This window comes from Heterocephalus glaber, unplaced genomic scaffold (genome assembly GCF_053883595.1).
Source record: "Heterocephalus glaber isolate CG9 unplaced genomic scaffold, H.glaber_assembly_v1.0 deba00001503, whole genome shotgun sequence".
Taxonomy (NCBI): Eukaryota; Metazoa; Chordata; class Mammalia; order Rodentia; family Bathyergidae; genus Heterocephalus; species Heterocephalus glaber.
The window spans coordinates 2,719,726-2,729,904 of record NW_028258323.1 but is presented as its reverse complement, the minus strand read 5'-3'; positions in this window follow the sequence as shown (position 1 = coordinate 2,729,904).

The following is a 10,179-nucleotide window of genomic DNA, read 5'->3' as shown; positions in this document are numbered from 1 at the left end:
GAGATAATAACAGACCTGAAGTCTAAGAAAAAGGTTCGGGGGTGGGGGGTGACAAACAATGGGAACGAGGACACTGGCTTGAAATTTTAGGTAAGGAGTCCTGGTAATGTTTCATTGAGAAGGGGACTTCTGAGTAAACATTCCCATGGTTTGAATGTACGTGTCCCTCCAAAATCCAAGTGCTAGAACTGAACCCCAATCTGATGGTATTATGACTAGGGTGTTTAGGAAGTGGGTAAATCATAAAGGGAAAACCCTGAAGGATTAGCAACCTTATGAAAGGGCTGGAGACTATGGAGGGCCTTTTAGACCCTTGCTGTCCTGCCTTGTGAGGATACAGCATCTCTGACATAATAAATCCCTACCAGATACTGAATCTGCCAGCAGCTTGAAGTTGGACTTTCAGCCTCCTGAACAGCCACAAATAAAATTTTGCTCTTTATGAGTTACCTGGTCTGTAGTATTGTTATAGCTCCATCCACAGACTGTGCAGACTTGTAGACAGCAAGGGTGTTCCTGACAGAAGGTACAGGAGAACCAGACCCCCAGAAAAAAGAGCCTACTGGCTTCTTCTAGAAACAGGAAAGGGTCACTGGCTGGCAGGACTGAGCAAGGGCAATAGCAGCAAATAAGGTCAGCAGGGTATTAGGTGGCAGATGATAGGGAACGTGGAGGTCACCATAAGGACTCGGTCCTAACCCTGAGTGAGAAGGAGAGCCCCTGGAGGTCTCAGCACAGGAGTGGCTGAAGGTGTATTTGAAGCAGGAACAGAGCAGACATATTGTCTCCAAGGTTCTGGGCAGTGCAGAAGGGATGATGTGAAGTGGCCACAGCCTGAGATATTTTGGAGTGAAGGCCAGTAGGACTGCTGAGGTACGAGAAGTGGTCTGTGAGAGAAAATCAAGACTCAGGATGATACCCATGCTTTTGTCCTGCAACTAAAGAATGAAGTTGTTATTTATCGATATGGGAAAATATGCAAAAGAAAACAGTTTTGAAGGAAATATTGTGAGTTTGGACATGGACATGAATTTTATAAAAATGGTCAAGTTAGGACACTGCGTTACTTAATGAAATAAATAGCATGCCCAGTAAGACCCAGTTTCATCTGTTTTGTCCAAACTGGCTGCCAAATTCATGATTGTAACAGGGAGGTTCCTCTCAATTTAAACCTAATTATAACAGCTAGTGGGATTATTAACATTTGAATTAAGTACAAAAACACCAGTAAAAGATTATGAAAGAACAATTTATGTTCTGTGATAAGAACTTGTACACTTAAACACAATTTTCACATTCTATACACAATATATAATCAAATTTAAATGTAAATCCCAATTTCTCCAAACTCCCAAAGTAGACCAAAAAAAAAAGAAAAAAACCAACCAAACACAATAAAACAAACAACGTAGCCCTCAGGAAGTTTGGGCTAAGAGAAGGACACCTTTTCTAGTTCACGCCAAATCTCTCTTTTTGCCTTATCCATATCTGCAGCTCCCCTCTGAATGTCTTCAGCTGGTTTTTAATACTTGCCAGGCTAGAATTCAAGCTCTTGAGCTAGGGTCATTGTTGATTTAGAGCCATCCAACCAAGCATTTTAGACTATTTGAACATTACCATTTACAATGGAGACTATTAGCTTTGGAGTCAAAGAGAACTGAGTTCAAATCCTGCCTGCACCACATGTTTACTGAGGTACATTGCCTAAACAACTAGACTGAACCTTTCTGTTTCTCATTTTCTGAAAACAAGAGCACAGTAGTAATAATCTAAACTTTCAGTGAGTGATTGGTATGGTCCATGCATTGTTCCAACTGTGTTGCATTAATTTATTCCATTCCTGTAAAAACTCTGTGATGTTCTTTTATTATTTTCTGGATTTTAGCAATGAGACACAAAGCACTTAAGGGGCTTGCTCAAGGTCATATACTTAGCAAGTAACAATTGCCAGTAGGCAGTTTGGCTGCAAAGAAAGTTTAAAAACCACTGCACTATATTGTCTCATAAGGTCAACGTGCATATTAAATTAAATTGTACAAAGTTCTTAGTCTAGTTCTTTTTTTTTTGGTACCGGGGATTGAACTCAGGTCCTTGCGCTTGCAAGGCAGGCGGCAGAACCACTGAGCTAAATCCCCAGCCCTTTAGTCTGGTTCTTAACTTCACAATCAAACAGTAAGTGGCTACTCATCCCACTCATTCTTCCCTTCACTAGTGGTAATCTAACCCTCAAGGGAAGGAGAACTCATCTGGATCTCCTTCATGTCTTCTGTGGATTCTCCCTTCTTGTTTATGATTTCTGTAGTATGAGGGCAAAAGTAATGAAGCACTGAAGTAAGAGAATGGAAGTTTAAGAGAACACAGCAGTCTACTTCTCTAGACACTATAAATATTCCTGCCTAGAATTTCAGCAAATTGCTAATGATTTGTGTGATACAGAAGAGAACTAGAAAGAAATGGAAGTCAGGAAAAGAAAAGTAACAAACAAGAGCATTCTTCAACTATAAGACTGAACTCAAATATAAAGCTATATAAATAATAGACAACTGAAAACCACAAAAGATGTTCATTTTGTATTTTGGAAATTCTACTAGACCAGTGAACAATTCAGCAACTTCTGTAACAGTTAAAAAACCATGTAGTGTTCTGAGCTTCTACACTCTTCCTAACATTAACTTTACATTTTAAATGATCCAGTAAAAGCATAGGCACCTACCTCATATATGGTCAAGGCTCAGAAAATGTTGGCTTATTCGCTGCTTTGATATCATAGTTTCAGATCTTTCTAAAATGTGCTTTTCTTTGTTTTCTTTTCTTTCAAAAGAATTTTCATGTGTGTGAGATTTTACCTTCCTTTAAATGATGGAAAGACATCAAATCCTGATATAGAAAAGCATATGTTCTGGGAAGAGAAAATACATAGAATTTTTGTAGAAAAAAATTGACTGAGATACAAGTTCTACCAGGGCATGAACTGGCAAGGGCTAAATATGTACACTTTCAAAGCTAAAACGAAGTAAAGTAAAGAAAAAAAAAAGGAAATTCAAGTTGAGTCTTAAATTTAGAACCTGCAATTGACAAAAGAAAAAAAGAGAGAGCCTGTTCTGGCTGCAAGGTTGCAGAGAAAATATTCTGGGGGAAGAAAGAGAAAAGTGATCACTTCCTATAGGTCCATGAAGAAGAGATTTTACTTGCACCCTCCTGAAACTTGCCCCATGTTGACACTGAGCTTCAAACACTTGAAAAATTCTCTAAAATGTTTTTGGATAATAAAAAGTTTTACCACAACATTTCTTAGGAATCAGTAAACAAAGGAAAGACCAGGGTTCTGTAAAAAGTTATTTATCTTCACACCATCTTTATTTAACAAGAAAAATAACAACAACAGAACAACCCAGGAAGCAATCGAGAAGGGCAGGAGGCAGCACGTGAACTTTCTTCTGGTTGCTGGTATGCGATTGGAGAGCAGACACCAGCAACAACGCCTGCAGCCTGGCTTTCCCGGGCCAGGAGGACACGCAGGGCTGCTCCTTAAAGAGATTTTAGATGGCAGAGGTTTATGGAACTTGTTGCATCTTGTAGTCATTCTTTTCATTTCTTACCCTCACTTCTGTGTGAACAATCATTTAAAATGTTTATAGTTATATTCATAAGAAAATAAAATATCTTTTGAGATAAGAAAACATTGTTAGCTAACTACACTATCAGCTCTAGCTACTGTTCTATCCTCACCCTGGAGGTTTGGTTTGGTTTTGTCTTCTCATCTATTATTAGGACCTCCCATCATCTCTTCAGTACTTGTACTCTAGGCCCACTTGCTTTGATTATACATTTTTTCAAATTTGGTATTATAGGAAACTTCACTTCTGGGACTGATTACCAGCTATTCTTAACTGCCTTAGATAACGTATTACTCTATCATCATCTTAAATAGAGGTAAACATATAAATATATATATATACACACACATAAACTATATATACATATATATTATACTATATATAATATATATATATATCTTTCCACAGGTTCTAGTTGAAATTGCTCTCTATTTTCTAACTTCTATGCACAAACAACAAATAGTATTTCCTTTCTTTAATTCAGGGGGAGAATCTTCACAGTGATTTTAGCAGAAAAAAAGAGGACCCCTCTTGAGCTACTTCCTCTTTACCATACTGTCAGATTGTCAAGGGTTCAGGTTTTTCATAGAGGCATTTATTTTCCATTCATCTCCAAAACATAATTCATATTGTATGTGCTGGCCCTGTGTTTAGTAAAATAAAATATTTTTGTTTTAAATATATTCATTGCTGAGTATCAATATTCATCCTATGCTAGGTAAAGGTCACTTTCTCTAGAGCATCCCTTACAACCAATTTTCTCATTTACCCCCAATTTAGTTTTGGTTCTGGTTATTATTTTTTCTCTTAGTATTTGGGAATTTCCACAGAAGTACATAAAAGTTTCAGCCAGATGCAGAACCTGAAGACCACAGAACAGAATGAAGCTTGTTCTGTTCATTTTTTCTAGGCTATTTGTTTGCCATTCAGCTACTACTAGCAAAGAGAAGACATGGCAATATAATTTGCTTTTATTTTTATATTAAAAATAAGCTTTATTACACCTTAAAATGTAACTCAGAGGATGTAGTTACAATGTAATTATAATTATACCAGCTCTTTCCTTTAGGACATGGTGACATTACTGGAAGTGGCCACAAAACTTTGTTGTGTGACCTTGAGGGGAAAATGTCTCTCACTCTCAAAATAGTATTTTTCAGAGGTTGCTGTTTATTTTTTCAGAACCAAGAATCTTTCCCATGGGGGACAGAACATGACATTTACCAATGAGTTATCCATTTTATTGGATGCATACTAATAACTTTTCTTACCAAATTAGAGCATATTTACTCTTTTCAGTTCTTAAACTTCATGCTTATCTGCATTGTGTTATGTTCTTTTCACTTTTATTTCATAGCATTCATTCTCACGAACACAGATTTTTCTCTATGCTTGTGAGTTCCTATTCTAGTTGGTTACTTATAGCTATTGATCACAACACCTCAACATTTAGTAGTCTGAAACACTGAGTCATTCTTTCCTCTCAAGGTTGGAAGTATCTGCTTGGCTCAGCCATGCATTTCTCACCCAAGACCTCTCATCCCATACAGTCAGAGGACAGTGGGTATAGTAGTTGGCCCAAAGTCATCCAAGATGGTGCTTGGTGCTTCTGTGTCTGACCTTCTGCAGCAGAATGCACTGGCCCTCCCACATGGTGCCTCCAGATATAACACACTCAGTGGGTTGCAAACTCATTAGCTTGGATTTGTGTCCCATGCACATTCTATTGTTATTCTGTTCTTTCTCAGAAGGTTCTCTCCTTCTACTTTGTGAGTCCCGTGTCTCAAGAGCACAGAGCATAGATTATGAGGGCAGTTTTGTAGGCTACGACTGTCATGGAGTCACTCTGTGTATTGGTCAAGGCAATCAGGATTAAAGAAGCGTAGAAATAGTTTCCATGTGCAGATGGAGAAGCAGCAATGTCACATCACAGGTGAGCTTGCAGAATGGGAGTGCTACAGCCAGTCTTGGAGAATTCAGCAGCCATGACATTCGCTAGTGGCAGTTCCAGCCTTGAGCATTCACTGCAAGCGACTCTCCAAGTGTTTGGTGTACTGGGTTTGATGAGAGCTGTGGATTTTGCATTTATCTCCTACAGCTAGAATCAAGATCAAGCTTTCCCTCAGCTGGCTGAGTAGTGAGACATACCTGATAATCTCGATTACAGAATTTCAGAGGATAGTCAGTATGGTGAAAAGATCATCTTTAAATGTCATTTATCAAATATAATGTCTCGCTGTGTTTAGGTCCAGGAACTGCTCCAAGCATTTTGTAAAACAGCTGCAAAACAAGACAACCTACAGATTTCGGGGGTGGGGGGAAAGAAAAATTACTGTGATTTTTGTTTTTGAGGTACTGGGAATTGAGCCCACAGCTGACACACTGAGCTATATCCCTACACTTTTTAAAAATTTTTGAAACCAGGTCTCTCCTTCAGTTGATAAGTTTCCCTGACTGAGTTAAAATTTGTAATCTTCCTGCCTCGGCCTCCCAGAGTACTGGGATTACAGGTGTGACCTCCACCCCCACCCTGCCCAGCTTTTACTAAGTTTGTAAATAGAGTTTGAAACAAAGTAAATCTTCAAGTTGAAATAAATAAAGAAAAAGATAATGCACTCACCTATAGCTTGTTTATATCCTAACTTATTAATAACTGAATTTTAAAAAATAATCAACCCTTCATAGTTTATGACTCTTAAAATCATCTAAAAACGAGCTTAGCAAACTGTAAACTGTGGGTGAAATCTAACTCACCAACAGATTTTACACATAAAGTTTCACTGGAACATAGCATGTCCATCTGTATGGTTTTCTAACCCACTGAGTATTTTAAAGATCTAAACAGCTGTGGTGAACCTATGGCACATGTGCCACAGTGGGTTGTTTGTTATCATTGAAAGCTCTAAAAGGTTCACCATCACGGATCTAAGGAAAAACAAATGGCACTGCATTTAAATAAACAAAAGGTCCAAGTGATTGCTTCGTGACTTACTTTTGAAATATTTAAATTTTTTTTTTTTGGTACCAGGGATCAAACTCGGGGCCTTCCACTTTCGAGGCAGGCAGCAGAACCACTGAGCTAAATCCCTGGCCCTCATGTGTCTTATTTTTAATTAAAGTTGACTTTTTTTTTTTTAAAGTGAGGCTTGTATTTCTTTACTTTGCATTTTCCTTTTCAAAACAGCATGTTTAAATGAAAGCAATATGGGAATTCCACCTCACTCCGGAAAGAATGGCTATCATCAAGACCTCAAAAAAAAAAAATTTCTTGACAAGGTTGTATGGGAAAAAACTTTCTACATTGTTGGTGGGATCGTAAATTAGTACAACCACTATAAAAAAATCAGTGTGGAGATTCCTTAAACCATTTATACTGAAGATTGCAACTTCTGGATTTTTGTATGAAATGCATATATGTTCCTAGAAAAATTCAAGGAAAAAAAATTGAAGGGAAAAATTATTATTTTTCCTAGTTATCTGTGTTCCAGGAAAACTAAGCATTTAAGAGTTAAAAAACTAAAACTAGAAATTACACTTGACCCAGATGTATCTATTCTGGGTATCTTCCCAAAAGATTTAAAGACATAATATTGCAATGATAAATGCGTATCCATGTATATAGCAGCACAACTCATAATAGTTAAATCTTCAAAGTGGCCCATATGCCCATCAACAGATGAATGGATGAAGAAAATGGTGGTATTTATACAAAATGGAGTACTTCTCAAGTCAGCCATAAAGAAAGATAAATTTGAGTCATTTGTAGGAAATGAATGCACCTTGGACCATAATGCTAAGTGAAAAAATCAGATGGAGGTTAAGCATCACATGATTTCTTTTAAATTAGAAACCAAAATATATATAATTTAGAGAGCAAAATAAAAAATAGATGATAGGAAACAGGGAGGTAGCAAGGGGCCTCGGGAAGGCAGGAAATGGAAAGGGAAGTGAAAATGATTAGCATAAGATATTTATATGTAACAGTTCCCCAAGATGCATGTAATTATTATGTTTACAACATATGCTAACAACAATTATATACATTTTTTAAAAACCAGCATCTTTACACTTTTCTCCTTCTTACACTTTCACTATTTGTTCTCATTATTCAGCGATTCATCCCTTGTCTAAGTAAGGATTGGAGTTTTTTTTATATACAAACAGTTCAAAGGAAAAGAAAATCAACATTTTTTTCTTTACTGCCAATATAGTCTCCTGAAGCCCACATGTAATGCAATCATTTTGAAAGCTAAAGCTTTAGTTTTGCAAGTGTAAATTTTTGTTAGGAAAATAAAGGATAGTAGTTTCCTACATAGTCAGCCATGAAAGAACCATAGTATAAAATTTGTGTCACAATAATAAACTGAAATGGAGGAGGCATATTTAATGCTTTGGCCCTTCAAGTTAAATGTATATCATGCAGGATACCAGCTGGGGAAGATAATGATTGAGGCACTCTGTTGAAGAAGTGAAGAGGGACTCGAAACAATGGGACAGGATACGGGCAGGCCACAGGAAGAGCAGAGCAATCTTTGAGAAGTAGTCACTGAGTAGCCACCTTAATAGCCTCAGACCATCCACCCCCATTTAGTGCACCATTGCCTGGTGAGGGCCTGCTTGTCTCTCATGGGTCATTGTGTGGAAGTCCCATTCTTTAATGCTTTGAGACTATTCTTAGCCTACCCAAAGGTCCCTATGTGTGTCCTTTCATGTTCAGGGCACTCAAAGCTTCTCCAATTTGGTGGTTTGAAAGAGATGTGCGGGAGAGCAGACATGCTGCAGTTTCTGGAGATGAAACTGAGTCTTGCATGATTTCAGATGGACCACACCTGTATGGGTTGCATACGGGACTGCACTCAAACCTGCATCTTGGCAACATGCTCTGCAATTCCCTCAGGAGAAAGAAGGGTCAAGCAGCTTGGTGAAGAGATATTGAGCCTGCTTCTTGTGCACTTCCCTGTCTTATGGAAGATGACCATGAGGTCCTTCCTCTTCCATTCCTCCAGTGTCTATTGAGCACTGGACTTGCTCCTTGGCCTTCTTAAGGTTTAGTCCATCTGCTGGGCTATGGATTAGAACTGGCTGCTGAACAGCAGATGACCCTCCTCCATCAATGCCATGTGTCATCTGTCCCTTCTGGATCAGTGTCATCCTGTGGGCCTGGGGATTCAGGGAGCTAACAGCATGCTGACCCTGCTTGCTCTCTGTGCAAGTAGGAAACTGGCTGACTCCATGTGAGTTGTCTCCCTCCGGGTGGAATCTATGGAATTTGTGCTGTGCCTCACAGCCCTGTTACCAACCACATTGCTGCCTGGGGACTTCTTGACTGCTTGACAATGTGGGAAGGAATATCCTGGGTGTTTCCTTGGGAGTAGGAGAAGAGAATTATGAAACCCACCCTAATTATACAAGTTACCGCTAACCAGCTAGCTTTTTTTCAGAAAGCATGATGAGTCAGGTGATTGAGCTTCCTACTATCTTAAAAATGTAAAATAAAAAAAATTTTCTTTAAATGTAAAATAAATACATAAAAAAGACACTGAGCCTGAGGACTAAGTGATGAGTGGAAGTCCTACACCAAGAGGGAAACTGATTTCAATGTGGAGAATAGACTTGGGAAGATAAGGATCTGGGAAAGAGAGAAAAAAAGGAGAGACGTGCTGATGGGAAGTTCCTCCTGATGTGTCACACTCTGGACAGCAACTTGGAAAGACTACCCTGATATAGGAAATAAGGGAGGAAAGGTTAGGGAAGATAAATTACTCTTAATAATACCATTATTCAAGCACATCTAACTCCAGAGCTTGTGTATTTTGTGCAAGACTAGCCTGCCTGTATAGAAAGATATGCCAAAAATATGAGAAGATCCTGGATTTGAAAATATTCCTTAGGATTCAAGTAATAAAGTATGGTTTGTCCAAAGAAAATTGTGAGTGTAGGATAAGGCTATTTCCAGCAAGATTTCCACCATTAGTGACTGCCTGCCCATCCCTGCTGATGAATAGGCAGACAAGAGAGTAATGCTTGCTGATAAAGAGCGAGCCTAAGCCAGGCTGCCCACATCTCACCTCCAGTTCAGCTGCTTGTCATCTCCTTGTACGCCAGTCTTTTCATCAGTAAACTTAGTATGATGATACCTACATGAGAGAGTTTTGTGGAGACTAAATGAGAAGGGCATTGTTGTGATAATGGGGAAATTTTGAATATACAGTGCATATTCTAATTGTTGTATCTACATTAAACCTCTAGAGAATGAAGATGTGAATGGTATTGTGCTAAGCAGGAAAATTCTTTGTTTTACACTAAATTCTATAGTGTTTAGGGGTGAAGCTTCATTTGTCTGCAACCTCCTCTTCAATGGTTTGGCAAAGAAGTGCGACCACGTGCACGCGCGCGCGCGCGCACACACACACACACACACACAGAGTACAGAGAGGATATAGATGTGGCAAAACATTGACCACTGGGGAGTGTAGGTGAAAGGCATAATAAGGGTCCTTCCTTACTCATCTTCCAACTTTTCCAAAGACTGGATATTTTTTCAAAATAAAAAGTTGATGCA